Below are 25881 nucleotides of genomic sequence, written 5' to 3'. Positions count from 1 at the left end.
ATGCAGTATATATACTGGTGATGATGGTGACAGTCCAAAAAAATATAGCGTGACTAAAGTGCAAAAAAGTGCTGCATTGAAAGTCTCTTTAGTGCAATAACATTCAGTGGTGACTCCTGTGACCTCCTGCTTCACCCTTCAGTGCTCAAAGGTAAGGTAGCCCACTTACCAGATGTAGTTGATTCTTATGGCGTACGCCAAAAAGAATCAAAAATCGCTTGTGTGTTACTCCTGGTATCAGATGACCCGATTCTGTATTGAGCCCATAGCCACTCGGGATAAACAAGAAGAGAAGAAGCTCCTCATAGTGTGAAAAAGTAACGTCCTTTATTTTCACTCGAACATGGTAAACACACTCTTCATTATAAAAAACATCCAGTATAAAAGTCCATAAAACACTGTGGTAAACTCCAAACGTGATATTAAAAAACTTGTGCAAACTCGCAAGTAAACGGTGAGGGATCACAGCAAAAAAAGCAAAAAAAGGGGGGGTGCCCACTGGGGGGTCCCCTGGTAGATGTGTTGCCGCTACTGAGCTCCTGCGGTGCCTCGCGGCACGATGCAACAGGACGCTGGTGTACTCCGCTGTTAGCGCCTTACCCGGAATTGGTGTAGTCGGCGTGCGGTCCAGCTGTAGCTCAGAGCGAGGCAGCGTGCGTACCAGCTTGACGCGTTTCGTCAGAGATATGACGTCTTCGGAAGTGGTACGTACGCTGCGTGTCAGCTTGGTTTTATGCGGAAGGATTCTATTAGACCCGCCTTACCTCCCGCCTTAATGTTGTCATTGATTTATACCACCCGGAAGTAATAGATGAAGTCCGTATTCTTAACTCTGTATGCATCAGAATAACAAAAGGTAGAAATCTGCAACAAAGCGTGTTAGTCCCCGTTCACACTGGGGCGACCTGGTCGCCTCACAGGTCGCCGTAGGTCGCCTTCCATAGGGAAGCTGCGGACCCGTTCTAATAGGAGCGACACAAGTCGCTCCGACTTAGAAAAAGGGTCCGGAGCTTCTTTGGGGCAACCCGGAGCGACCGTCATAGACTTCAATATTATGAAGTCCGTGCCGGCCGTTTCGAGGTCGCGGCGCGATGTTATGTTATGTGCAGAGCCGTTTGAAGGAAGTTTGGGGCCCCAAGCAAAATGGACATGGAGGCCCCCCCGCACACACGCAAAGCACTCTCCCCCTAGCGAGCCGGCACCGCATGACGTCATGCCACTCCTCCACTGTCACAGGCCGCCTGTGTGTTGTGAGGCTGGCCTGTGTGTGTAAGGGGCTGCGCGCGGCCGCGGCGTTTGTGTTTTGGGTTTTTGGGATAATGACAGTCTGTGTCTTGAGGCCCCAGGCCAGCTCGGGACCCCAAGCAATTGCTTGTTTTGCCTGCCTTGACGGGATGGGCCTGGTTATGTTCAACTGAGTGAAGTTGCCAGTTAACCCCATAAATTTTTTGGTTTGAGGTCCCGTAATTTGTAAAAGTTCTTGGCCTCTAAAATTCTGTTTCCCTAAGATTGCATGAGGTCAAACTAAGAACATTTATTTGAGAAGCCAAAAAAAAAAAAAAAAAAGTACATGTAAAAAGTGTTTAGCAAATACAAAGAGACTACAGCCAAAAAAAAAAAAAAAAGAAAACAGATGGCCGTGTCATTGTTTGCCAAGCGAGAGATTACAGCAAGGAAATGTGAGAGCACTTTAGTGTTTATGTAATTTGAATAAGTACAGCAAAGAGAATGAAAAGTAAATATTAAGGAAAGCAATGCTAAGAATAAAATATGCAACTATGCTGAATTTCTAGAAGAAATTAAGAGACGTTTAAAAGACCAAATACTGGTTCCTCCATTAAAAAGAAGAAAGGCCATTCAATGCATAGTTTGTTTGCTAGTCTTTGTATTGGTGAAAATTGTTGGACGTATTGGATTATTTTAGCATAATTTTTTTAAATAAAATTGATGCAAGAAATAAAGATATTCCTGACTGATGTTTCTCACCATGTACAACTCCAGTCTTATTTGTCATGTACATTAACAGGCACACTTTTGCTACTCAATATTTAACTAGTTGCCAAATGGCTCATAGTAAAAATACGTCTTTAATTTGACATTTAATACCGGAGTTATGGCAGCACCCAGCTGCCATAATCCCCCTGTATCATTTTTTACTAAGGCCAGTTCTGCATCAGATAAAAGAAGTTTGCCATGGGATCACTTTTAGATCACTTCCTGGTTGTTTCTGGGCTTACCGGAGCCATCGGTAAAGCCCGGAAGTGATCCAATGCAGCAGTTTGCTGAGCAGGAAGTCAAGTGAGGCCAGGATGGCCGCTACTCATCTCTATGCCCTTGCAGGACTGGAGCAACATCTGATGTCACTTCTGGTTCTCGGCCAAAACAAATACACTTTTTTTTTGCTTTTAAAGGTAAATGATAGATCTGGGGTCTTTTTGACTCCCAGCTCTCTCAATAAAGAGGACCTGTCATCCTTATTTCTGTTACAAGGGATGTTTACATTCCTTGTAATAGGAATAAGTGATTAAAAAACAAAAAGGGACAGTTTAAAAATAAAAAGTAAAATAAATAATAAAAAAAAGTTTAAAAGTGCCCCAACCCTCCTTGCTGACGTCCAGAAGCGAATGCATACGTAAGTCGTGCCCACATATGTAAGCGGTTTTAAACCACACATGTGAGGTATTGCCATGATCATTAGGAAGAGAGCAATTATTCAAGACCTCCTCTGTAACTCTCCTGTAAAAAATTTTAAAGCGTTGCCTACGGAGATTTTTAAGTAACGTCGTTTGTCGCCTTTTCACGAGCGTGCGCTATTTTAAAGCATGACATGATAGGTATCTATTTACTCAGCATAATATCATCTTTCACATTATACAAAACAATTGAGGTAACTATTGTGTTTTTTTTTTTATTGTTTAAAGTGTATTTTTTTCCAAGAAAATTGCATTTGAAAGACCACTGCGCAAATACTGTGTGATATAAAATATTGCAGGGATGATCGCCATTTTATTCTCTAGGGTCTCTGATAAAAAAAAAAAAAGTATAATGTTTGGGGGTTCTAAGTAATTTTCTAGCAAAAAAACGGAAAATTTATATCAAATACTTACCGTAATTTTCCTTTCCTGATGGACTCCATGGCAGCATACGTATCGGGTTTGGCCCCGCCTCCAAACCTACCCATAGGACCTCACTCCCATAAATCTTTGCTCCTGTTCAGCACACGTGTTCTGTAACTATCCTCCACAGAAATCCGGGAGGGAACTCCTGCTGCCATGGAGTCCATCAGGAAAGGAAAATTACGGTAAGTATTTGATATAAATTTTCCGTTTTCCTGACAGACTCCATGGCAGCATACGTATCGGGAAATAACTCGCCGTACACACAGGGTGGGCAGGTGCTGAACAGAAAAGTTTAATGCATTTTGTCAAACAGACAGGACTTGCAAACCGAAATTCACAGAAGAAAGAGCCGCTGGCTCAACACAGTAATGGGATAAGAAAGTGTTAATAGAGGACCACGACGCTGCTCTGCAAATGACTTCAGGAGCCACATGTCTGGATACTGCCCAGGAGGTAGAGATGCTCCGCGTCGAATGAGCTGTAACTACTGCTGGAGGGGTCAAGCCCTTAGCCCTATAAGCCCACTGGATGGTCTGGATGATCCAAGAGGAAATGGATCTCGTCGAGGCTCTTGAACCTTTGTTTTTTCCATAGAAAGTAACAAAAAGGTGTTCTGATTTTCTGAAAGAGGAAGTGGCATCTAAATATTTCTTAATACACTCTCCAACATCCAGCGGATGAACCGAAGATTCTTCCTCTTCCTGTCTAAAGGTTGGTAATACTGTTTCTATGTTTTCATGGAAGACAGAGGTCCTTTTTGGTCTCGCATCCAGCATGGGGATGAGCACCACTCTGTCAGGAAAAAAGGTTAAGAAAGGCTCTTGTGTCCCAAAGGACCCAATTTCCGACACTCTTTTTGCTGAGGTTATAGCTACCAGAAACACTGTTATCAGTGTAAGCTCTCTTATGGTCAAAGAATCAGACATGTCTTGAATCTGACTCGCCAGGAAATCCAGAACTAGTGGCAGATCCCACTTGGGAAACCTGGGTTTTCTCTGAGGTCTGATTCTCACTGCCCCTTGGAAGAACTGACGAATTAGGGCATGAGTGGCCCAGGAGATCCCTGTAAAAGCGGAAATAGCCGAGACCTGGACTCTGAGCGAACTCACTGATAGAGGCAAATCCAGTCCTGATTGGAGAAAGCTCAATACATCCTGGATCTTAATTGAAGATTGAGGATCAGGCCTTGTATTCAGTTGTGCAGAAAATTTTTCCCAGATTCTCTGATACACCCTGTTCGTTGAGCTTCTTCTAGCACTAAGTAATGTCGAGATTGCCGTTTCTGGACAGCCTAAAGCCTGTAACCTCCTCCTCTCAACATCCAGACCCTGAGATGTAAACGGTCTGGGCACGGATGGAGTACAGACCCCTGGGACAACAGATCCGGTCTGAAGGGTAGCGGGATTGGGTCTCGGACACTGAGTAGTGTCAGAAGGGGAAACCATGGCCTGTTCGGCCAGAAGGGAATCACCGCCACTACCTCCACTGGCTCCGACCTGAGTCTCCGAAGGAACTGCAACACAATCGGAATTGGTGGGAAGGCGTATGCCCTGTGGAATCTCCACTGATCCGAGAGTGCATCTATCCCTGATGCTTGTGGATCTCTGAATCTTGAGTAGTACTTCGGCAGTTTGTGATTGCAGGGGGAGGCGAAGAGGTCTACCTCTGGAGAAAGCCCCAATGTTAGGATCCAGTTGAACGTTTCCTTGTGAAGGGACCACTCGTTGTTGTCCAGATCCACTCTGGACAAGAAGTCTGCTTTGACATTCTGGACTCCTGGAACATAAACCGCTGAAAGATTCGAGAGATTTTTCTGTGCCCAGGACATAATCGGCTCCACTTCCCTCAATAGGGACCAGCTGCGTGTTCCCCCTTGTTTCCTGATGTATGCCACTGCTGAGGTGTTGTCCAGGCGCAGCATGACAGGTTGGTCTTTTGTCAGGTGAGCAAATGCTCGAAGAGCTTGGAATGCTGCTCGGAGTTCTAGTATGTTGGATACTATTCCTCGAGTGGAAAACTCCCACCTGCCCTGTGCCACCTCCGACAGACAGTGGGCACCCCAGCCTATGTTGCTGGCGTCCGAGGTAACCACTACCCACGGAGCTGGCCTCAGAGAGTGGCAGTTCAGCAGGTGGTCTCTGCATAACCACCAGGGGAGACTCGCTCTCATTGAAGGGGTTAAGAAGATGCGTTGATCCAGATGCCACGTATCCCATTGCTGAAGGAATCCCTTCTGAAAGGGTCTCATCCTCCACAGGGCCCACTTCACCATGGGGACTACTGCGACCATAGTCCCGATCACCTTCAGGCATTGACGTGCCTGAAGATGAGAGGATGAGAGTGCAAAGCGAATCCTGTCTCGAAGAGTCCCTATCTTTTCCTCTGGAAGAGAGATAGTCGCCTTCTCTGTGTCGAACAGAGCGCCCAAGTAGATCAGGGACTGAGTTGGAATCAGGTGACTCTTCTCCTTGTTGAGTAACCAACCAAACTTCTGGAGAGTGGACACGACCTGCTCCAGATGAACTAATAGTTGGTCTCTGTCTTGGGACAACAGGAGTAGATCGTCCAAATAGTGGTGAAGACGGATACCTTTCAATCTCAGTAGGGCTACCACGGCCAATAAGATTTTTGAAAAGGTCCGTGGAGATGTTGAGAGCCCGAATGGGAGACAGATAAACTGAAGATGTAATCCTCCCACTTCGAACCGGAGAAACCTTTGAAAATCTTCGTCCACAGGGACATGAAAGTAGGCGTCTTTCAAGTCGATGGACACCATCCAATCTGCCGGCTGGACTGACTGCTGTATGGACAACAGGGTCTCCATTTTGAACCTTTCTTTTTTTATGAATTTGTTCAAGAAGGTCAAATCTATTACTGGTCTCCATGATCCGTTCTTCTTTTGGACCAGAAAGAGCGGAGAATATATTCCTTGGCCTCGCTCGGACTCTGGAACGGAGATGACAGCCCCTTGAGCAATGAGAGCTTCGACGTAAGAAAACAAAATCTGACGCCTTTCTTCTAGGCATGGTATGGCAGTAGGCAGGAACCTTGAGCCTGGCCTCTCCTTGAAGACCCACTTGTGGCCTGAAGACACCGTCCTGACGGCCCAGGGGTCCTGAATCGAAGCCGCCCAGACATGTCGGAAGGAGCGTAGACGCGCACCCACCCGACATGTCTGAGCGGGCCCACCTTCAAAAGGACTTAGTGGGCTCACGGTCCCCCGAGGAGACGTTCTTTGTCGTCTTCCTGGAAGACTGTCTGGATCTCCAGTTCCGGTTGAACTCCCGACCAGGTCTATAAGAACGAGCTTCCCTGGCCCGGTCAGGCACAAATTTTCTGGTAGGCTGTCCTTTCTTGACGTTGAACTGGCGCCGATCCTGGGGAAGAAACCCAGACTTACCGCCTGTAGCCCGGGTTATGGCCTCGTCAAGTTTATTCCCGAAAAGGGAGGACCCCTCAAAGGGAATACGGCACCAAACTTGCTTTGATGCCGGATCCGCAACCCAAGGGCGGAGCCAAAGAGCTCTCTTAGCTGTGACCGAGGACAGCATAACTCTTGCCAATAGACGGATCAAGTCTATGGAAGCCTCCCCAAGGAACGACGCGCCCAGCCTAAGCTCCTGGATTGGAGCGCTTCTGGCCACCTCCTCCGAAACCGATCTGACCGATTCGTCTACCACATCAGCCCAAGACTCCATGGCTTTGGATAGAGCAGCCAAAGCCAGGACTGGTTTACAGGCCATACCTGCTGTAAGGTAGATTCTCTTCAAATCAGAGTCCATCCTTCGGTCCAACGGGTCTTTAAATGAGACCGTATCCTCTAAGGGAAGGGTCACGTGCTTGACCAGTCTCATGACTGCTGCGTCAACTAGGGGAGGAGACTCAAGATGTTTCACATCATCCTCTTTGAAGGGGTAAAGTTTAGCCATCTTGGATACTAAGGAATTCTTTCGTTCCACCTTTTTCCACTCCTCCAAGATGATTTCACCCAACTCTCCCAGGAAGGGAAAATTAACACGCTCCTTATTGAGCTGTTTAAAGTACTTCTTCTGCTTGGGAGGGGGAACAGCTGACTCTTCCTAATTTAAGGTCTCTCTGACCGCTTTAACCAGGGAAGGCACCAAGGTATATTCAAAACCCAAGCAGGGATCTTCATCTTCAGAGTCGCTACCCGACAAGAGCATCGACTGATGGCTTGTGTGGGCCGACTCGAAATCTTCCTGTACCTGTAGTGCTACAGGGGAAGGGCTTGGGGAAGCCGTTGCAGTGTCTTGAGAACGACTGACACCCAACTCTGCCAAAGAGTCCTTTACCACTCTCTTGACCAAAGCCTCAATGCGTTGATCGGAAGTATCCCTTTCTCCCGCAGCCTGGGAGAAACATCTGTCACAGAAAAGCTTCCTCTCCGGGACACTAGCGCCACAGCCCCTTCAACCTGCTTTGTCAGGTCTCTGTGCGTGGCTGGCTGAAGTGGACGCTTTACGATGATGTGAGCCCGAACGGGACTTTCCAGTAGAGTGCCGGTGGCGAGAGCTTGAGCGCCTTTCACTTCTTTGAGAAGAGTGCCTAGTCTCTGAACGAGGAGGGCTGTGAACAAGAGAAAAAACAGAAAACACAGACAGGAAGCTAGGAACACTTGAGTTCCTACCCCCACCCCCTATAACCCACAACCCCACCAAGAAGCCCCAAATACCTGTTAGGGGCGGGCTGACCACCGGAGGGCAAAGTAGCTTCCATTCTGATGCTGACCTACAAGAATGAGCCGGACAGCATGTCAGAAAAACCAGCAAAGCGGGGGGGGGGGGGGTTGCTCCCAAACTGGGGCCAGTACTCACCAGGAACCAAGGTTAGCAGGCAGAGCGGCAGCGCACAGCAAAATGACCACAAAAACGAACGATCTTCGTATGTGTAACACCCAGTATCAGCAGTGTGTACAAACACAACACTGCTGACAGCTCTGGGGTTTAAATATGGCGCCTGGTGACGTCATCAGCGATCGCCACCGACGCCAGCTTACTGCGCATGCGCCGTGCTTACACTGCGCATGCGCGAGAACCAAGCCTCGTTCCCGAGGCGCCGCACATGCGCAGTAGCGCGCACCGGAGGCCGGTCAGGAAGTGAATCGCTGACCGGCCCCGGACCACTAGCCACCAGGGAAGGCAGGAGAAAAACCAGGTAAGACATAAAGGCACGAGCAAGCAATAATATAAACAAAATAGCTGCCATGGAGGACTTTGTACTCACGGACCGCAGATCACCAGGGATGGATGCACACACCGGACTTATCTCATTCTTAGGGTACCGGCCACCCGCAGCAGCTGGGCTTTTTGGCCAAGGCTGCATACATCTTCGCCCCTACTCCATACCCCGCAGCAGCTGGGGCTTATTGGAGAGCTCCATACCCGACTGGTAGAGCCATCCATCACCCGGAATCCATCTTCAGGTAGGATATCAGGTAATCCTTTGGAGGACAAAAAAAGAACACGTGTGCTGAACAGGAGCAAAGATTTATGGGAGTGAGGTCCTATGGGTAGGTTTGGAGGCGGGGCCAAACCCGATACGTATGCTGCCATGGAGTCTGTCAGGAAATACTATTTTAAAGTTGTAAACAAAAAGCTCCAGAAAAGGGCTGGTCAGGGTGTGGTTAAAGCAAATAGCTCATACTGTTTGTCCCAGCAGAAAATTCCCCATTCTGTTATATATAAAAAAATGGTTTTATTGCAGAGTCCTTCCTGCTTCTAATTTGAAGATAGCACAAATGCCCGCTTTGCAATTCTCCAGGAAAGATGTGGTCACCAATCCTGCCTGTATATGAGTAAAAGAAGTAATGTTTAATAGATCTCTAGTGTTATCATGCTGCCAAGCATGTGCCTGCAACTACATATCTATTTATTGTGTGTAATATTAGCATATGGTAAATTAAAATTTTTTTATATACAGTAGCCTCTTTCAGAGGTTTATTTACACCCCTTACATTACCAGCAGATTGCGCAGTGTGAGCGAGGATAACAAGGTGGCAGTTATTGTAAGGGACTAGGCTAGACAACATATCCTGGACATTTTCTGGTTTTAAAAAAATAATAATGAACAGTAAACCAAATTGGTAATATTTCTAGGTATCCATATGTACAATAAAACACTTTACAGTTCAGCTTAGCATCCAAGGACTGTCCTTCAACAAAAGTATCACAAAGTTGTTAATTCAACAGAATGATATGCGCTTTCTCGACTGGCGATGTCCAATGTGGTCTTCTTCAAGGTCCAAGTAGGTTAGCACTGCTTGAACCTTGATGAAGGGAGTACACCCTGAAACCTTGTCCTGAAAATTTGGATATTTTCCAATTAAAAAAAAAAAATTATCAAAGACAGCACTTAAAGGATAAGTCCAGTCAAAAACGAACTAACACCAAACCTGTTCTTTGCCACATTCTAACACTATTCTATCCAACCCTGTAAAGCAAAAATTACTGTACTTACCTTTTCTACAGCCGATCTGGTCTGGTCTGCAGCGACCAGGCTCTTCGGTCTCTATTATATGATAAATAATCGTCAATGTCTAAATAGAATTTTATTAAAAAATGTTGACTCCTAGTTATGTATGTTAATGCTTTTCTCATGGTACTACTATATATTCTTGGGATAAAACCGATCAACACAGTGGCGTAAGGGTTCGAAACTCCAATCTAGCAACAATCAGGGCATGGGTTCAAATGCTGCCTATGCTACCTACCACCTCCCTACAGTGTCAGAGGCCAATAGATATTTGCCAACAGCATGATACAATTTAACTCTTGCTGATGTTCACCAAAGCACATATGCATTTGCCATTGCAGTTCTAGGGAGGTGGTAGCATGGGTGGGATTTGTATCTTGTGACCTAAGTCTGCTAGCTAAGAGTGCAATTATACCTGGAATTTAAAGAAGTACCATGTTTACAGAATGACCATATATAAATAGAACTCAACATTTTCATAAAATACGAGAGAGATAGAGATATAACTCTTACATAAATTATAATAAATAATATAAATATCAGCAAAACAAGTCATATCTACTAATTTTTGACGATTTAGCAATGATTTTGCATTTTTATTTTAGGGGAATATAGATTCTCTTGATCTATGTTCATTCGTTAATCATGGTACTATTGTATATTCTTAGCATAATAGTGCTCATCTCAGTGGCTTAGTGGGTAGCACTCCTCCCTAGAAAGACTCAGACCATGGGTTCAAATACCAAGCATGGCATCACCTGCTTACATTTTAAACAGCAGGGTATGCTGGAAATAGGCAAACACCTAATTGCCACTGCCACATTAGAATGGTTGTTTCCATAATTTGCATGCTCAATTGCATGCAATGGTATGTTATTTAGCAAAAATATTATTAATAAATTATTGTGTGGAAATAAAAGAATCAAACACTAGTGAACACGCAGGGTGTTAGCATGGATGGGATTTGAACTCATGACCTAGAGCTTTTTGCTCATGAGCACAGACCACTAAGCTAATGTGCCAAGTACAATAAGGCTTGCATAATACTTTAGTATGATTGAATTATGAACATAGATAATTAGAACGCTATAGTCTCCTAAAAAGTAAAATGTAGCATGAAAGAAAAAAAAATAAAAAAAAATAACATAACAGATATGTAACTGTAAATGATATAAATATATATAAATACATGTAACCTCATGGAATAGCAGGCATTACTCTGTAATAATCCTTCAGAATAGCATTTGTTAGCAAAAGAAGAAAACAAACTATGCACAATAATTGTAATATAAATAAATAGCCACACCCGAGGTAGAGCACACCCCATATTTATTGGCATACATGTACACACATGATCATAGCTAAATACTGCAGTGCAGTTTCATATAGGATTTTCATTGACAATTGCCAGTTATAGAATGGTGACTGTGCCGATTTGGAATCCACTAATGCATATACGCCTATTTGTACTCCTAATTTTCCATTCACATGTTCACCTAGTTGAGGTCTCAGTTGTTTTAATTGGGAGTAATTAAATATAGAATGACAATTTCTTCTCCCTCTTCATCCCATATTACCCTAACCCCATCCAAGTTAACCACCCTAAGAAAACAACAAAAACAAAGACCTGGGATTGGTTTATTGACTGTTGGATGCTTGTGGAAAATTATTGTTGCCTGGCTGTGCAGGACAAAGGGGGACCCAAAATCCAGTGGCCTTATAGGGTGTAATGCTACATGTGGGGGCTCATTTGGGATATCCCAAATGAGCCCCCACATGTAGCTTTACACAAACAGGATGGCAGCAACAAAACATTGTGGAGGACTGTTCAGCTCACTAAAAGGTTGTCAGGATTTAGAAGTAGACCTTGCATCAGTGTCGCCTACTTGTTACTGTCAATTACTAAGGAACTATGATACTTTTTTTTTCAAAGTTAAAACTGTGGTTGCCCAAAGCAACATGTATTTCTGTCAGTCAGGATCAAGTAAAATGCTTTTCACGAGCAGTGACTGTGTTTGTGCAAGTATTAAAGTTGCCATTGCTCGTAGCTACTACTGTGAAATGCTTCATTCTGGTAGATTACAAATGTTTCTCAGTTAGTGGAAATAGGAAAGAAAAGCAGCCAGCTTGAAGAGACAGCTGTGGTGGTAAGTGATAGAGGTTTCGTAGCCCAGCCTACCGAGCAGCTGAGTCCCTATCTTAGGGCAACCTGTAGACCTGAACCTTCCTAGGAACTTGGCACCATGGTGTTCAAGGCCTTGTAAAGTAAGTATGTGTGGTGGCTCCTCTTCTTGCCTTCGGGCTGAACATGGCAAAGAGTGAAGTGTGAGAAGAACTGGTAGAGAGAAATTGGCACCACTATTCCCCTCTCTGTAGTTGGTGCTAGGACGGGTGTTCTTGAAATCCGCATGCGTAACAGCACAATAAAATCCGCATGCAGTTTCCCCATGCTAAAAAAGTGACTTCTCTGAAACTGCTGGGCCTGCTTACATTACACCCAAGATGGTAGAACCCTGCAGCAGTTTAAGGGCTTTTAGATGTCTACATAAGGAAAATTTTTTTTTCAGGCAATTTACATGCATACAAAAATAAGTTATCTGCATATATTGCATAATTTGAGAGCTCCTGTGATGGTGGAGTGAGCAGTAGTGACTGGGAGTGTCCTATAGACAGCCTAATGAAAATGTCGGTTTGAGGTTTGCCATCTCTGGGAGTTTTTTTGCCAGGCTTTAAGAGGTACATAAATGGCCTACATCTACAGCAAGGACCATTATTCAACTTTAGTCAAAGCTGCACAGATTTTTTTTTTTTTAAGATCTACAAGTGACTCTTTTCTGCACAGGTAGTTTTTTTGGTAAAGGTGAATTAACTCTTTAATACTTTTTCTCCATGCCAATTTGACTTGCTTGATTGGCTGTCAGGCTGCATGCAAGTAGGGAGATTAGGAATTCCTACAGTAGCACCCTCTTAGCTTGCTAATTGTTAGGAAAATTTAGCTGGCTCCTCTGTAGGCAGATGAGCGGCGGATAATTATGTTTAAGAAGCTGTACATTGCTTTACAGGTTGTGGCTCTGTTACCTCCCTCTATCTTCTGGAACATTCCAGAACATAGTGGGTGGGGGACAGAAGTTGCAGTCTGAATATTTATGGAGCTTCCACCTATCCCCAGGAAGACAGACCTAGAGGATGGGGAAGAAGCCCATAAATAATCTGAAGCCTGTCAGTCTGGGAGCAGAGTCCAGGGTTCAACCATCTGGAGGTGACCCCCTGGGGCAGAGAGGAGCAGAAGGAAAAAGACAGAAAGGAAGAAGAGAGATCCAAAAGCTCACCCAGCTTTAGTCTTAGCTAGGGGTGTAGACTCCTAGCCAAGCCAGAAGCAGCTAGTCCAAAAGGAAGCCCAATAAACAACAAACCACCCATCACCCCTTAGGGAAGGACAGTGAAGTGCAATACCTCCCATGTCTGGGACCAAGTGTAGCTCAAGTGCAGTGCAAGACAGCCAGGAGTACACTAATGCTCTAACTTCGAAACTAGAGCAGCCAGGTGCCATGCATTACAGCCAGGTGTCATGTCTTTAACTGAACTGTTTGGAACTGTTTATTTCTTGCTGCGGCACCATTACTCCCACTGTTGTGCAGAACAGTTCACGGTTTGGATTAGAACAGCCAGAGACTTAGCAGATCCTCAACTTTTTTTTTTTTTTAATTCACAGTTTATTTCTTCAGTTCTGGGTATCCCATTCACCCCCCAATCCCCAGCCAAGTTAACTTTTCCTAAATAAACACCAAAAACACAAACCCCTGTTTATCGAGCCATTGGAAGAGTGTGGAAAATTCCTTGTACCTGGCTGTGGGTAGCGCTACACTACTTTCTCTTGAACTGCTTCCCATCCACATCATTATAAATGACGGGCGGGCGGGAACCCTACTGTTCTGGGAAGACAATGTGATGTTCTCCTGAGAATGGACCACACTCAGGCACGATCTGTCACCCACTGTAACCGGTGGATGACTGATCAATCACAGCAGACCACATGTAAACAATGAATGGCTTCCTTTCATGCCATTTAGTGTATACAATTGTGTTGCTAGCTGTGATTGGTCACAGTGATCACATGGTAGACAGGGCCAATCACAGTCCATTTGTACCATGTGATTAGCTGTGGTCAGTCAGTAAAAAAATATTTACTTATAGCAGTGAAATTCATGTAAAAAAAAAAAAAAATACTGATCAACTTTTCAGAGTAGTACAGTGTAGGGCTGCCACAACGCGTCGACGTGCGTAAAAGGCGTTGACGCGTCAACACGTGACGTCACACGCCCCCTGGCTGGCCGCATCACCGGCTATCCCTGGCTGTGTATATGAGCGGGTATCCCTCCGCTGGGAGCTCGGGGTACGGCGTTGCTATTTGGCGCTGTGACTGTGGGAGAGGCGGCAGGAGTGGGACATGCTGGTGTAGGAGGACAGTGAGCGCTGCTGGATGGAGAAGCGGAGGATGGAGTGCCTGGCTCTGCCACCGGGCTGGAAGAAGGAGGAGGTCATTAGGCAGCTCGGGCTGAGCCATGTCTACTACTTCAGGTACCCGGGACCGGGGGGGGGGGGGTTTGGGGGTGTTTGAACACCGAACTTTACACTGACAGGAAACGCCACAAACTTTGCATAGCGCTGAGCTGATTGGCTGCTGCTCCTTGTCTCCCTTTACTTATTGACTGTTTCGGCCTGCGCTGCCAACACAGTAATCCGGATAGCCAAGCCTTCTAGGTTTCCACGATTGGCTGGGTGACTGAATCTGTGCGCTTATTGGCTGCATTTATTCCTACTGTTTTCTGCTTCCCTCATGATTGGCTGTTTATCACACAGCTGAGATTGTTAACTTTTTTGAATATGGATGTGGGTGCGAATTCCTCTTCCTGTATTTTGTTTTGGGGCACTTTCTTGTTTTATTTCTATAGTTTTAACTGGGAAGAAATGATTTAAATTCTATTAACCACTTCTGGATCAGAAGGATTTGACCGCTGAATGACCAGGCCGTTTTTTGCGATCGGCACTGCGTTCTTTAACTGACATTTGCGCGGTCGTGCGACGCTGTACCCTAATAAAATGTCCTCCCCCACAAATAAAGCTTTCTTTTGGTGGTATTTGATCTAGGGCTGCCACGATGCGTCTGAGGGAGGGGGGGGGGGCTTACTAAGTGGTCTGTACTAGGTGGGAGGGCTTACTGTGGGGTCTGTACTGGGAGGGGGGCTTACTAAGTGGTCTGTACTAGATGGGAGGGCTTACTGTGGGGTCTGTACTGGGAGGGGGGCTTACTAAGTGGTCTGTACGAGGTGGGAGGGCTTACTGAGGGGTCTGTACTGGGAGGGGGCTTACTGAGGGGTCTGTATTAATTACAGGATTAATTAGCTAATCAAAAAAACACTCAATTAAGCAAAAAAAATAAAATAAAAATAATTGTTAGATTAGTCGACTAATCGTAAAAATAATCGATAGATTAGTCGACAGACAAATTAATCGTTAGTTGCAGCCTTAGTACAGTGTTACAATGGTAACAATGTATTGCCCTGGACACAGTATGTAAAAAAAAATTAAAAGAAAAAAAATCTTTAAAAATTTAATTATTATTCTTTTTTTTTCACATACTGTCACCAGTCAGTGTTCCTGGTCCATGCCACACCAGTTATTTGATGACGCTGTACTGCACTGGTGACATTATTTAAAAAGTATTTCCCAAAAAATTATGACAAAAAATTACAACTTTTAAAAAACGTGCCATGCCTCTTACTAAATACCTCGGACTGTCTACTTATCAAAAATGTAATTTGGGGGGTATTTTTGGGTCTCAAGAAATAAGATAGGCCATCAGTACATCAGAATTGATCAATTTGCAGATATAATATCCCATAGTTTATGGACTCTATAACTTTCCTATAGACTAAAAAATTAACACAGACATGGGTTATTTTCACCAAAGAAATGTAGCAGAATATAGTTTGGCCTATATTTATGAAGAATGATTAATCAAAAAACCCAGTGGTGATTAAATGCCACAAAAAGAAAGCTCCATTTGTGTGAAAAAAAAACTATGAAAAACAATTCATATGGGTACAGTGTTGCATGACTGCGCCATTGTCATTCAAAGTGCAAAAATGCCAAAAGCTGAAAATTGGCCCGGGCAGGAAGGGGGTAAAAGTGCCCTGTATTGAAATGGTTAAAAATGTTTGCATGCACACTCTGAAGTTGAGGAAGTGTGTTTGCCAACTGCTGGGTGAATTGCTACATTTATGTCTGAATACTTCTCTTACTTACACGTTTTCAGAATACAAAATATTAATAGCGGTATATAAATACTGTATCTGCGAAAATACATAACATTTTTATAACAAGAAAGCTGTCCTATAAATTCAATTCATGAGTTAATATTTCCCTAGTAAACCAAATATGCAGCTATAATTTGTTTGCAGGTTGGCTCCCTTTTCAAAATAATTCCTTTAACACGGGTTTAGAGCCATCACTGGTATAGCATATAATTACAGCGCCTCTAAATAACCAGGAAACTTCGGCAAACATCACTAAAAATATCAAAAAAGCTAAATTGCAGGCTGATTTATTCTAGAAATAAATGTGAGAAGCGCCTTACTTTTTGCCACATTCATCCTTTAAAATAATTGCTGTTATGATTATTTTCTGCTGTGACACTAGATGGGGACATTCATTAGGTAACCGCTGGGAAACTTTTTTTTCTATAACATTTACTGCCGATAGCCTAAGGCTCGGTTCACACCTATGCATGTTGCTTTTGAGCGTTTCTGTAGTGCTTTTTGCTGTGCTTTCCGTGTTTCTTTATCGCAATTTTGCCTTAATTTCTGTTTTTATGGGGGTTTTTTTTCGGGGGGGGGGGGGGTGTTGCTGTAGGGCACATCTAAAAATGCAAATCGTCGCACTAAATGCTTTTCTGCAGCTTCTCTATTAAAGTCTATTAAACCAAAAAAAAAAGCACTGTTTTGCGTTTAACCACCTCCTTCCCAAGCCTCTTCTGACACTTCACTCCTACATGTAAAAATCTACTTTGTATTTGCTAGAAAATTACTTAGAACCCCTAAACATATATATATATATATATATATATATATATATATATTAAAAAAGAATAGCGCACACATGCAAAATAATTTTGCAGATATGAAGGCAATCCATAAATAAAAATGGGGGTTTGGTCCCACCATATGGCCATATCGTGCTCAAGCCCACCACTGCGTCAAAGTACCCCATTGTCAGTGGGTCCTACACTATCCATGAAAAAGGGGTGAATCCAGCCTCTCTAACCCTTGGAGATAATACTCCTTGCTGGGAGAGATGTGCTAATGCACTACAAGGGACTCCTCCTATATCTACTTGATAGTGGACACTGAGAGAGTACCGGTGTGTGTGTGTGTTCAACCTCAGAAGTCTGGTCAGACCGAATACATATTAAACAAGCAAAAAATTGGGGGAGCAAACCCTGAATATATATATATATATATATATATATATATTTTTTTTTTTCCCCCATTTTCTAGCAGAGACCCTATAGAATAAAATGGTGTGTGTTGCGATTTTTTATGTCACACGACATTTGCACAAATGTTTTTCAAACAACATTTTTTGGGAAAATTAATAAAAAAAAAAAAAAAAAAAACACCAGTAAAGTTAGCCCAATTTTTTTGTATAATGTGTAAGATGATGTTATGTCGAGTAAATAGATACCTAACATGTCACGCTTTAAAATTGCGTCTGCCTGTGGAATGGTGGCAAACTACGGTGCTTAAAATTCTCCATAGGCTGCGTTTTAAACGCCTTTACAGGTTACCAGTTTAGAGTGGCATAGGAGGTCTGGTGCTAGAATTTTTGCTTTCTCTCTGACTTTCGCAACAATACCTCACATGTGTGGTGCGATTACCGTTTACATATGCGTTCGCATTTGCATGTAAAGGCCCGTACACACGTACCGATCGTCGGCATACAAACATCGGTGGACGAAGGATCTGCCGATTGTACGCGTGTTAGTATGGTGCCTCCGACAGATGTCTGCGCACAATCCGCGGACAAAAGTCTTTCTTGCAAACATGAAAATTTTTGTATGCCGACACCAGAACGGACGATTGTTCGCCTGTCAGTACACAATTCGGCCGACACACAGCTACAAATCCCAACACGCATGATCAAACCAAATGAGTTCCCGGAAGAATTTTCTCTAGTAAACTCAACATTTTATTCAGAAAGAACTTTCGGCTCGCGGAAGTCCAAGAAATATGTGAAATGCGGAGCACATGCTCATCTTGATAAATGTGAGAAGAAGGAAGATGCTGCTCATAATGCCATACTTTTCTAATAAAAAGGCATGTGTTCTGTTATGATGAAGATAATGTTTGTCTATTCTATCTGTTCTATCAAATTTTAGAATTAAATAATTTGAACTCTTCACCATTATTTTTGTATTTTCACACCAAAGATCTAACTATTGATATGACCCTTTATTCTTGTATGAATTAATGTCTAAAACATATTTTTCAGGTTATGCACAATATTAAACATGTTAACAAATTCTGATAGGCCATTTTTTATTTTCATTTTCTTTATTTTTTGGATCTCAGCAAAAAAAAAACAAAGCAAACATCAATACTTTCCGTATAATAAACTAAACATAAAAAAGGTCCATTTGGACAAAATTAAACTAGAAACTGGCAAACAGGGGTAAAATAAATAATAGGGGGTTACAAAAATTAAAGTTGCTGGTAACTGAAATCAGGTTGCCATGAGGGCAGGTTTGGATCCTGCTGGCCATATTGCCACTGGCCATGTGGCATTTGGCGAGGTGGTGGGTGTTGTGGAGGTGGAGGTGGAGGTGGAGGGCACGGGTGCTCCTGGCATGCATGGCTGTGCTCAGTAAGTATGCCGTTTTCAGCCTTTTGCAGCACATCGAGGATGATTTTTCTGGCATACTGACACTGCCTGAGGTCCACCTTATCCAAAATTTTTGCCGTCATGTTGCCGAAGGACTCATTGGCCTCCGGTTTCCGACGTAGGGCTATGGTGGCCTCCTGGATAAACTCGTCGGTGATGTCATCCACGTGCTTCCTCTTTTGCCTCCGTTTGGCAGGAGGAGGTGGTGGTGGAAAGAGTTCCACAGGCTCCTCAGGCTCCGCAGGCTCCCCAGGCTCCTGGCTGCAACCTGGCTCCTCCTCAGTGACACTTCCCTGTTGATGAAATGAACAATTGATTAGAATGTTATAGTGTATATCAAAATGCATGTTTGTTATATTATTGTGAACAAATAGCAGACTTTACATACAGTGGCGTATCTAGGGTCTCCAGTGCCCTTGTTGAGGAGCTGTATTTGGCAACAACCCCCCCCCCCCCCCCAAGATCAATGTAAAACTGTAACCCACCCCCCCAAAAAAAAATTTAAGGGCATTAAAAGTTTCTAATTTGCCCCTTGTTTGCCCAGTGTAGAGCTCTCTAGTGGGCAATCATTGTCTCAGGTGTGAAAAAGAAAGAGAGGGTTGAGAGATAGAGAGAGGGAGAGAAAGAGGGGGTGTGAGAGAGAGAGGAGGGGGTTGCAGAGAGAGAGGGGCCTGAACTTGCAGAGGGCTTGATGTAGGGCATTGAGGGTGAAGCAGTGCAGGGAAACAGGAATAAGGAAGCCACCTGCCTTGCTGACCCAGAGTGAGAGACCAGAGACATGGAAGCAAGGATGGATGTATCATTTGCAGGAGCTGTTAGTTTTGTATTAAAAAAGGTTGAGCCAGAGGAATGCTGAGGCTACAGCAGTGTTTGTTAGGACCAGAGGTGTGCTGGGGATGCAGCAGCGTTTGTAAGACCGGAGGGGTGCTGGGGATGCAGTGAGAGGCAGTCTCAGTCTCCTGGTCTTTTGGCTCAGCTGCTCTCAATGTTTTACACCTGCATGAAGCAGCTCTCAATGTTTTACACCTGCATGAATCCGCCTGCAAACTGGGGGTTCTGGGGTGTGCAGGCTGAGTGGATTGTTAAAATAAACAATAAAACAATGCCAATGTTTTTGTGACCCACCCCCCTTGGCCTGCGCCCCTGGCGGTTGCCTGTCATGCCAACCCCTTGCTATGCCCGTTTACATAAAGGGTCAATTATGGTTTAGCTTATAATTTTGTTACATGATTACATTTTAGCAGACAATATATTGTGAAATGCCATACCTGAGTAAAACTCTCCTCCAGGAAATCCTCATCCTGGCTTGGATCAACCGACACTGAGCCCTCTGCCGATGTAGAAGGCAGTGTTGAAATTGACGGCCTGGATTCCATGGTGTCTGCCAGGAATCGCATGTTATCATAGTACCACAGCCGTGGTACATATACATTCCGTGCACCTGCTCCAGACTGGGTGGACTCCTCTATTTTTTTTAACTCCCGCCTGTAGGCAGTGCGAATACTGTTTATTTTTTTGCGGATATAAGTAAAATTTGCCCCAGGACAGACGGGCTTGTAGAAGGCCACCAAATGTTCCATGGCCTGTTTTCTGAGTTTTCTATTTTTATAATCTGCGGACTTGACTTGCCACAAACACGGCAGTTGCCTGAATTCATCAATGAAACTGATGAGAAAGTTGTGGGTGGTGAAATTGTCCACCATATTGCAGGACAGTATATGCCTGCAAGACACAAAACAACACAAAACATATTAAAATAGCATGTATTTTGGCACATAATAAAGATATTCCTAATAAAAGCTGTATAGGGCCCAAAACACACACTTTCTATTAAAAGAGTCGTACCTTTGTTTGTGGGGAAAAGTCGTGATTCGCCGCTCGATCTTGCTCCAACTCTCGATATGTCCGCTAGCGAATCGTCGGCCGAACGATCTGGCGTCCTTTAAATACAGCGCAGGCGTCAACTCCTCCTCCAGTGGCGGGCTTGTGCAGGGGTGTGTACGTGCCGAAAATCAGGCCTACATGCGGCACTCACACCTGAGGCAGTGGAATAATCATTGTTTAATTACGAACCATGTCTCAACAATCTGGGAGCTCAATTAGTGGGGGCCGAAGTGATTGGGCCACCCGAAAATCAAGGGCTACACCCATGTCAAAGCCAGAAATGGTGGAGATGGTCTCCATTTTAGAAAAAATGGATTACGATGGAAAGTTGGCAAATTACGATCGGCCCAATGCCAGGAAAGATGGCATCATGGACAAGGTGGTGGCCTGTTTGGTCAAAAAATTCGGTGTCGAGCGATCGAAAGATCAGATTCGGAAACGGTGGTCTGACCTCAAACACCGTGAGCAGGATCAGCTTTCCCAAATCCATCGGATTTTGAAAAAAAGTAAGTTTTTTTTTTTTTTAATCATGCAATATGTTTTTTATAATTTTGTGTATGTTGTATTAACATGTCTAGATTATAATGTCTATGTAAAAAGTTAGATTACTCATTTTAGTTGTCATGTCGTGATTTGATCGATCTATTGTTGATGTTTTAGTATGACATTAAAAGTCAGGAAGCCATAGTTAAAAATATATGTATTGTGTTGCAACGAACGTTCTTTCCTGCACAAATCTTCTCAGCAAACATTCCTATTAATCACAGATTATTATTCAAATCTTTAAATAGGAGAAAAACGTAAACTCCGTGCCAAACTATGGGAAAGGAGGAGGAGAGGTTTGGCAGCTCCATCGGCAGTTGTGGAAGAAGAGGAGGACATGGGCCCAGATGGTGGCACAGATTCCACTAAAGGTAATTGGTTCCTATGCACTGTCAAACATTAATGTACCATATTTTTCGTAGATAACCATGTACATGTCTTCATATTTGTTACTAAAAGAGCTATCAAGCAGGGCACCATGTCCTAACAAATGTACCTCTTGTGACTTTTATGATATGGCCAATGTTTTGTATTATGTAGATGAAGACATTATGCCTGAGGTGATTCTGGTGGAGCCTACAAGTGACCAGACACCAGAGCAACAAGAAGGTTGGTAGTCACAGATTTTTGTGTAGTGGGATCATAGAAATATGTGTATTTGCAATGATTGTTTAACCTTATATTCTTGTATTCCCTTACAAATTTACATTGCAGATGTTGCGTCATGCCAGGATGTGGCATCCCCAGCCAGGTCTGAACCAATATCTCCTGGCAACTTGCCAAGCAGCATGGAAGCCACTTCCGAAACTGTGGAGGAACCAGGACCAAGTGTCCAAGAGCCAATTGTGTGCCCACGTAGGTTTTTTCAGAATGATTTTTATCAGTGTTATTTTTAGCCTCCAATTTACAACACTAGTTCCCTATGGGAGCCTCTTTATTTGAATGGAAGTCGCACCGTAAGTCGGATCAGGATGCTCTGACTTGCGGGGCCACTTGCGTTGTGAAGATTTTTGAGGGGGAACTACACCAAAAAATTGAAGAACCCACCGTGGGTGTCCCCCCAAGTTCACAACCAGGCCTTTTGTGTGTGGTATTGAGTTTGAGGGTATGCCCACAACAAAAAGACAGCGTGGGTTACCCCCAAAACCCCTACCAGACCCTTATACAAGCATGCAGCTTGTCAGGCCAGGAAAGAGAATGAGCAAGCGGACCAAACACCCCCTGGACCACAGCAGGACACATGCCCTCAACATGGGGGGGTTTTGTTGCTTTGGGCCAGGGGGCCTCTGCACCGCACACCCAAAAGCACCTTACTCCCATGTAGAGGAGGACAAGAGCCTCATCCCCACAACCCTGTCTGGTGGTTTTGGGGGGTCATGCGGCCAGGGGGTTCCTAGGACTTTGGAAGCAACCTTTAACAAAGGGTGGCCCCCAGATCCCAGACCCCAATCACTATGTGAATGGGTATGGGGTACATAGTACCCCTACACATTAACCACATAAATGGAAGTGTATGTGAATAACGACAGGAGACGTTTATGAAATGTTCTTAAAGATCTTCGTCCGGTCTTCTCCACTCTGCTCTTTGGATCTTCTCCTCTCCAGTCTTCTGCTGTCCAATCTTCTGCTCTTATGTTGTCTGCTCTTTTGCCCTAGGCTCTTCCTCTTCCTCCTGTCCTCCTCCAATGCTGTTGCCGTGCATTCTGCCCGTCTCTGGTCTCTGCATCTTAATATATATACATTACAACCATGCCCTCACAATGACGTCATCATGCGTTCACACCCCTAATGAATATATAGTAAGCTCAGGAGACCGGCAGAATCATCAGCAACAGCATTGGAGGAGGTCAGGAGGAAGATGAAGAGCCTAGGGCAAAAGAGCATAAGAACAGGGTAGGTATTAACTCGAGAGGAATTTAAAGATTACCTGCACACCAAATGTTTCTATATTATGACCTCATGTAGGTGATTCACATTGACTCCGTTGTATTTTATTTTCCAGATCATGTATTACATAGTTGCACATTGGCCAAATTGACCCGTGAGGCTCTTCAATGCTGCTCAGACCTCGAGCAAATAAAAGAGACTGCAACGGCATTGCAAGGAAAGATGCGTGATTTTGTGGACATGCTTGCCAAATTTTAAAAAAAATTAATTTAAAATTTTTTACTGTTTGTTTTGGGATGTTCCTATTTTTATATAATATTTTATGCCAGTTTTATGACACTCAGATGTTAAAGAGTGTACCCAAGTTTGGGAAAAGCACTTTCCAACACCCTAACCCTAACCCTAACCCTAACCCTAACCCTAACCCTGTGAATGTTTGATACTAAAACATTTTTACATTCAACAATGTGTGTTCAATTCTTTATTAGACTTTCGTTGGGGGGTCGAGGTCTAAAGCTGTGTAAAGAAGCACTAAATGTATGATGGCTGTCCTATTCACATATTTACATGTTAATGAAAGCATTTGGGACACTGCCATATGCAAGTTGCTGGAGGTGTCAATGAAATGTTAAAGATACCCCCAGTTTTAACGCATATCACAGTGCGATCTGACATTTCACACAGGATCGGATCACACAAGTTTGAACGACTGTGCGATCCTATCCTGATGCGGCTGAATAAATGCATCATGTGCGACTTTTGTGCGAGTGCAGTGCAAATTGAGCCATACAAACTGTATAGCTGATTTTCGCATGAACATCTGATCGCATGTAATAAAGGAGCAGTGCGCTACGATATTACATGCCATCAGATGTGCAGTGTGAATTGAGACATACACTTTGTATGGCTACATTCGCACTGAACACGCATACAAGTCGCACATGACCCTTTATTTCTGATGTATCTGGATTGGATCGCACAGTGCTTAACACTTGTGGAATACAATCCTGTGGAAAAAGTAAGTGGCGGGTCACCCTTATGCAATGCTGGAAGGCTGCAAAGTCGCAGACTTCCCGCATCGCATAAGTGTGACTCAACACTCAAGGTACTAGCAGTCCTAGGATTCAATATGGCATTGATATTGCCAGTAGCAATCAGTGTAGGGAGATCAGTGTAATCTATAGTGTATTGCTTGTTCGTTGCTCTAGTTCACTTTCCATTACCTATATATATATAACACTTTGAGATGAACAATGATCAAGTTTCACATAACACTGACATATCCTAACATTGGTGGGCAGTGAGAAGGATGTCATAAATGAACACAACATAACAGGTGTAGGTACTTTGTTAATACCCTAATGTATTATCTGAAATATATAGTATGGGCAACTTCTGGACAATGAACACCAATATAAGGTGACATTAGATGAACCTTGGGTGTGACCTAGTTCTCAATGTGACAGGGTTTGTGTACATTTTGTGGGGTGCAGAAGGCCCTTGTATTTACACCACTGGCTAAAAAATAACACATGGCCATCATCACTTTGGATCAGCTGGTGAGAGACTACAGTCAAGAAACACACTGATGAATGTATTAACCCTTCCAAAGTCACACATATATAACACATGATTAACCCAAATAATTGTGTTTGGCATATGTGCCCAAATGATTATAATCCACAATACAGAATCATTGCAATTTTTGTTTAATGTGTTGAAAAATAATATATCTCTGACATTTATCTTGTGTGTCCAATCTTTAACAAGATTAATGTGTTTGTGACAGTGATTGCTGCCAGGACACAGCTCCTCTCCCCACGAAATAGTCCAGATATTCCTGGCGGATCTGACGGGCCCTGTGTGATGCCAATGCTGACCGTCCAACTTCCATTGACGGCATGGACTCCACTTGGTTAGAAGGTTGGGCCTCTCCACTTGTACCTGGCATAGCAGGGTCAGTATCCAGTTGCTGCAATACATAATTTTGTGCATTCCTGCGTAGGAAGTTGTGCAAAATGCAGCAACACAAGACCACATTATCCACTTTGTACAGTGCCAGGTTTATGGACGTCAGGAATATCCGGAACCGGTTGGCCATTATCCCGAAGGCATTCTCCACAACTCTGCGAGCTCTGGACAACCGGTAGTTGTAAATCCTTTGGTCTGGGGTGAGGTTCCTCTGAGGGTAGGGCTTCATGAGATGCTCCCCAAGCGCAAAAGCCTCATCTGCGATAAACACAAAGCTCATACCCTCAACAGTTTGCTCCCTGGATGGCAGGTTCAGAGTGCCGTTCTTTAGACGACGAGCGAACTCCGTCTGATCAATAACTCCCCCATCCGAATTGCGGCCATTTTTGCCAATATCCAAAAAAATAAACTCATAGTTTGCATTAACTATGGCTAGCATGACTATACTAAAAAAACCTTTATAATTATAATAAAATGTGCCGGAATTCGGAGGGGGGACAATGCGGACGTGCTTCCCATCAATAGCACCCCCACAATTGGGAAAATTCCACTTCTCCAGAAATTGATCAGAAATCTCCAGCCATTGCTCTGCGTTTGAAGGAAACTGTGGGGAAAAAATAAAAAAAAATAAAAAAAATAAAATTAGTGCTTGAGCACATCACATTATTAATTACACACACAGTTGTCTGTTAAATGCTTATGCAACTTGCTAAAAAAATATACAACAGGAAGGCAAAGGTTTGGATATGGGGATGTAACATCTACATACATTTATTTTCAACCTCCTATTGTTCTTATATTGTAAAGGGCCATACACACTAGAAGATTCTCTGAAGACTTTTTCGTGCAGATTTACCTTTTCTATGTAGTGCAAGGGCCTACCAGATTGCATAGGATTTGAAAGTGTTTGTTGGACCTCATATTATTTGGTTTTGGTAAATCGGAAGGATAAATTGTTCTGACAATCTTCTAGTGTGTATGGCCCATTATACTCACCAGCTAGAGCTGAGATTTACAAACTACGGCCCTCCAGCTGTTGCAGAAC

At 43.7% G+C, this 25881-nt stretch overlaps 1 protein-coding gene across 1 annotated transcript in view; it reads left to right on the top strand.

Annotated features, from left to right (window-relative positions):
- The window catches only part of ARHGAP18 (Rho GTPase activating protein 18), a 216496-nt gene that overhangs the window by 43099 nt on the left and 147516 nt on the right, over positions 1-25881 (top strand). The window lies entirely within an intron of this gene.

This window comes from Pelophylax lessonae, assembly GCF_965119305.1.
Source record: "Pelophylax lessonae genome assembly, chromosome: 3".
Lineage (NCBI taxonomy): Eukaryota > Metazoa > Chordata > Amphibia > Anura > Ranidae > Pelophylax > Pelophylax lessonae.
This window is presented reverse-complemented; position numbering and strand designations above follow the sequence as displayed.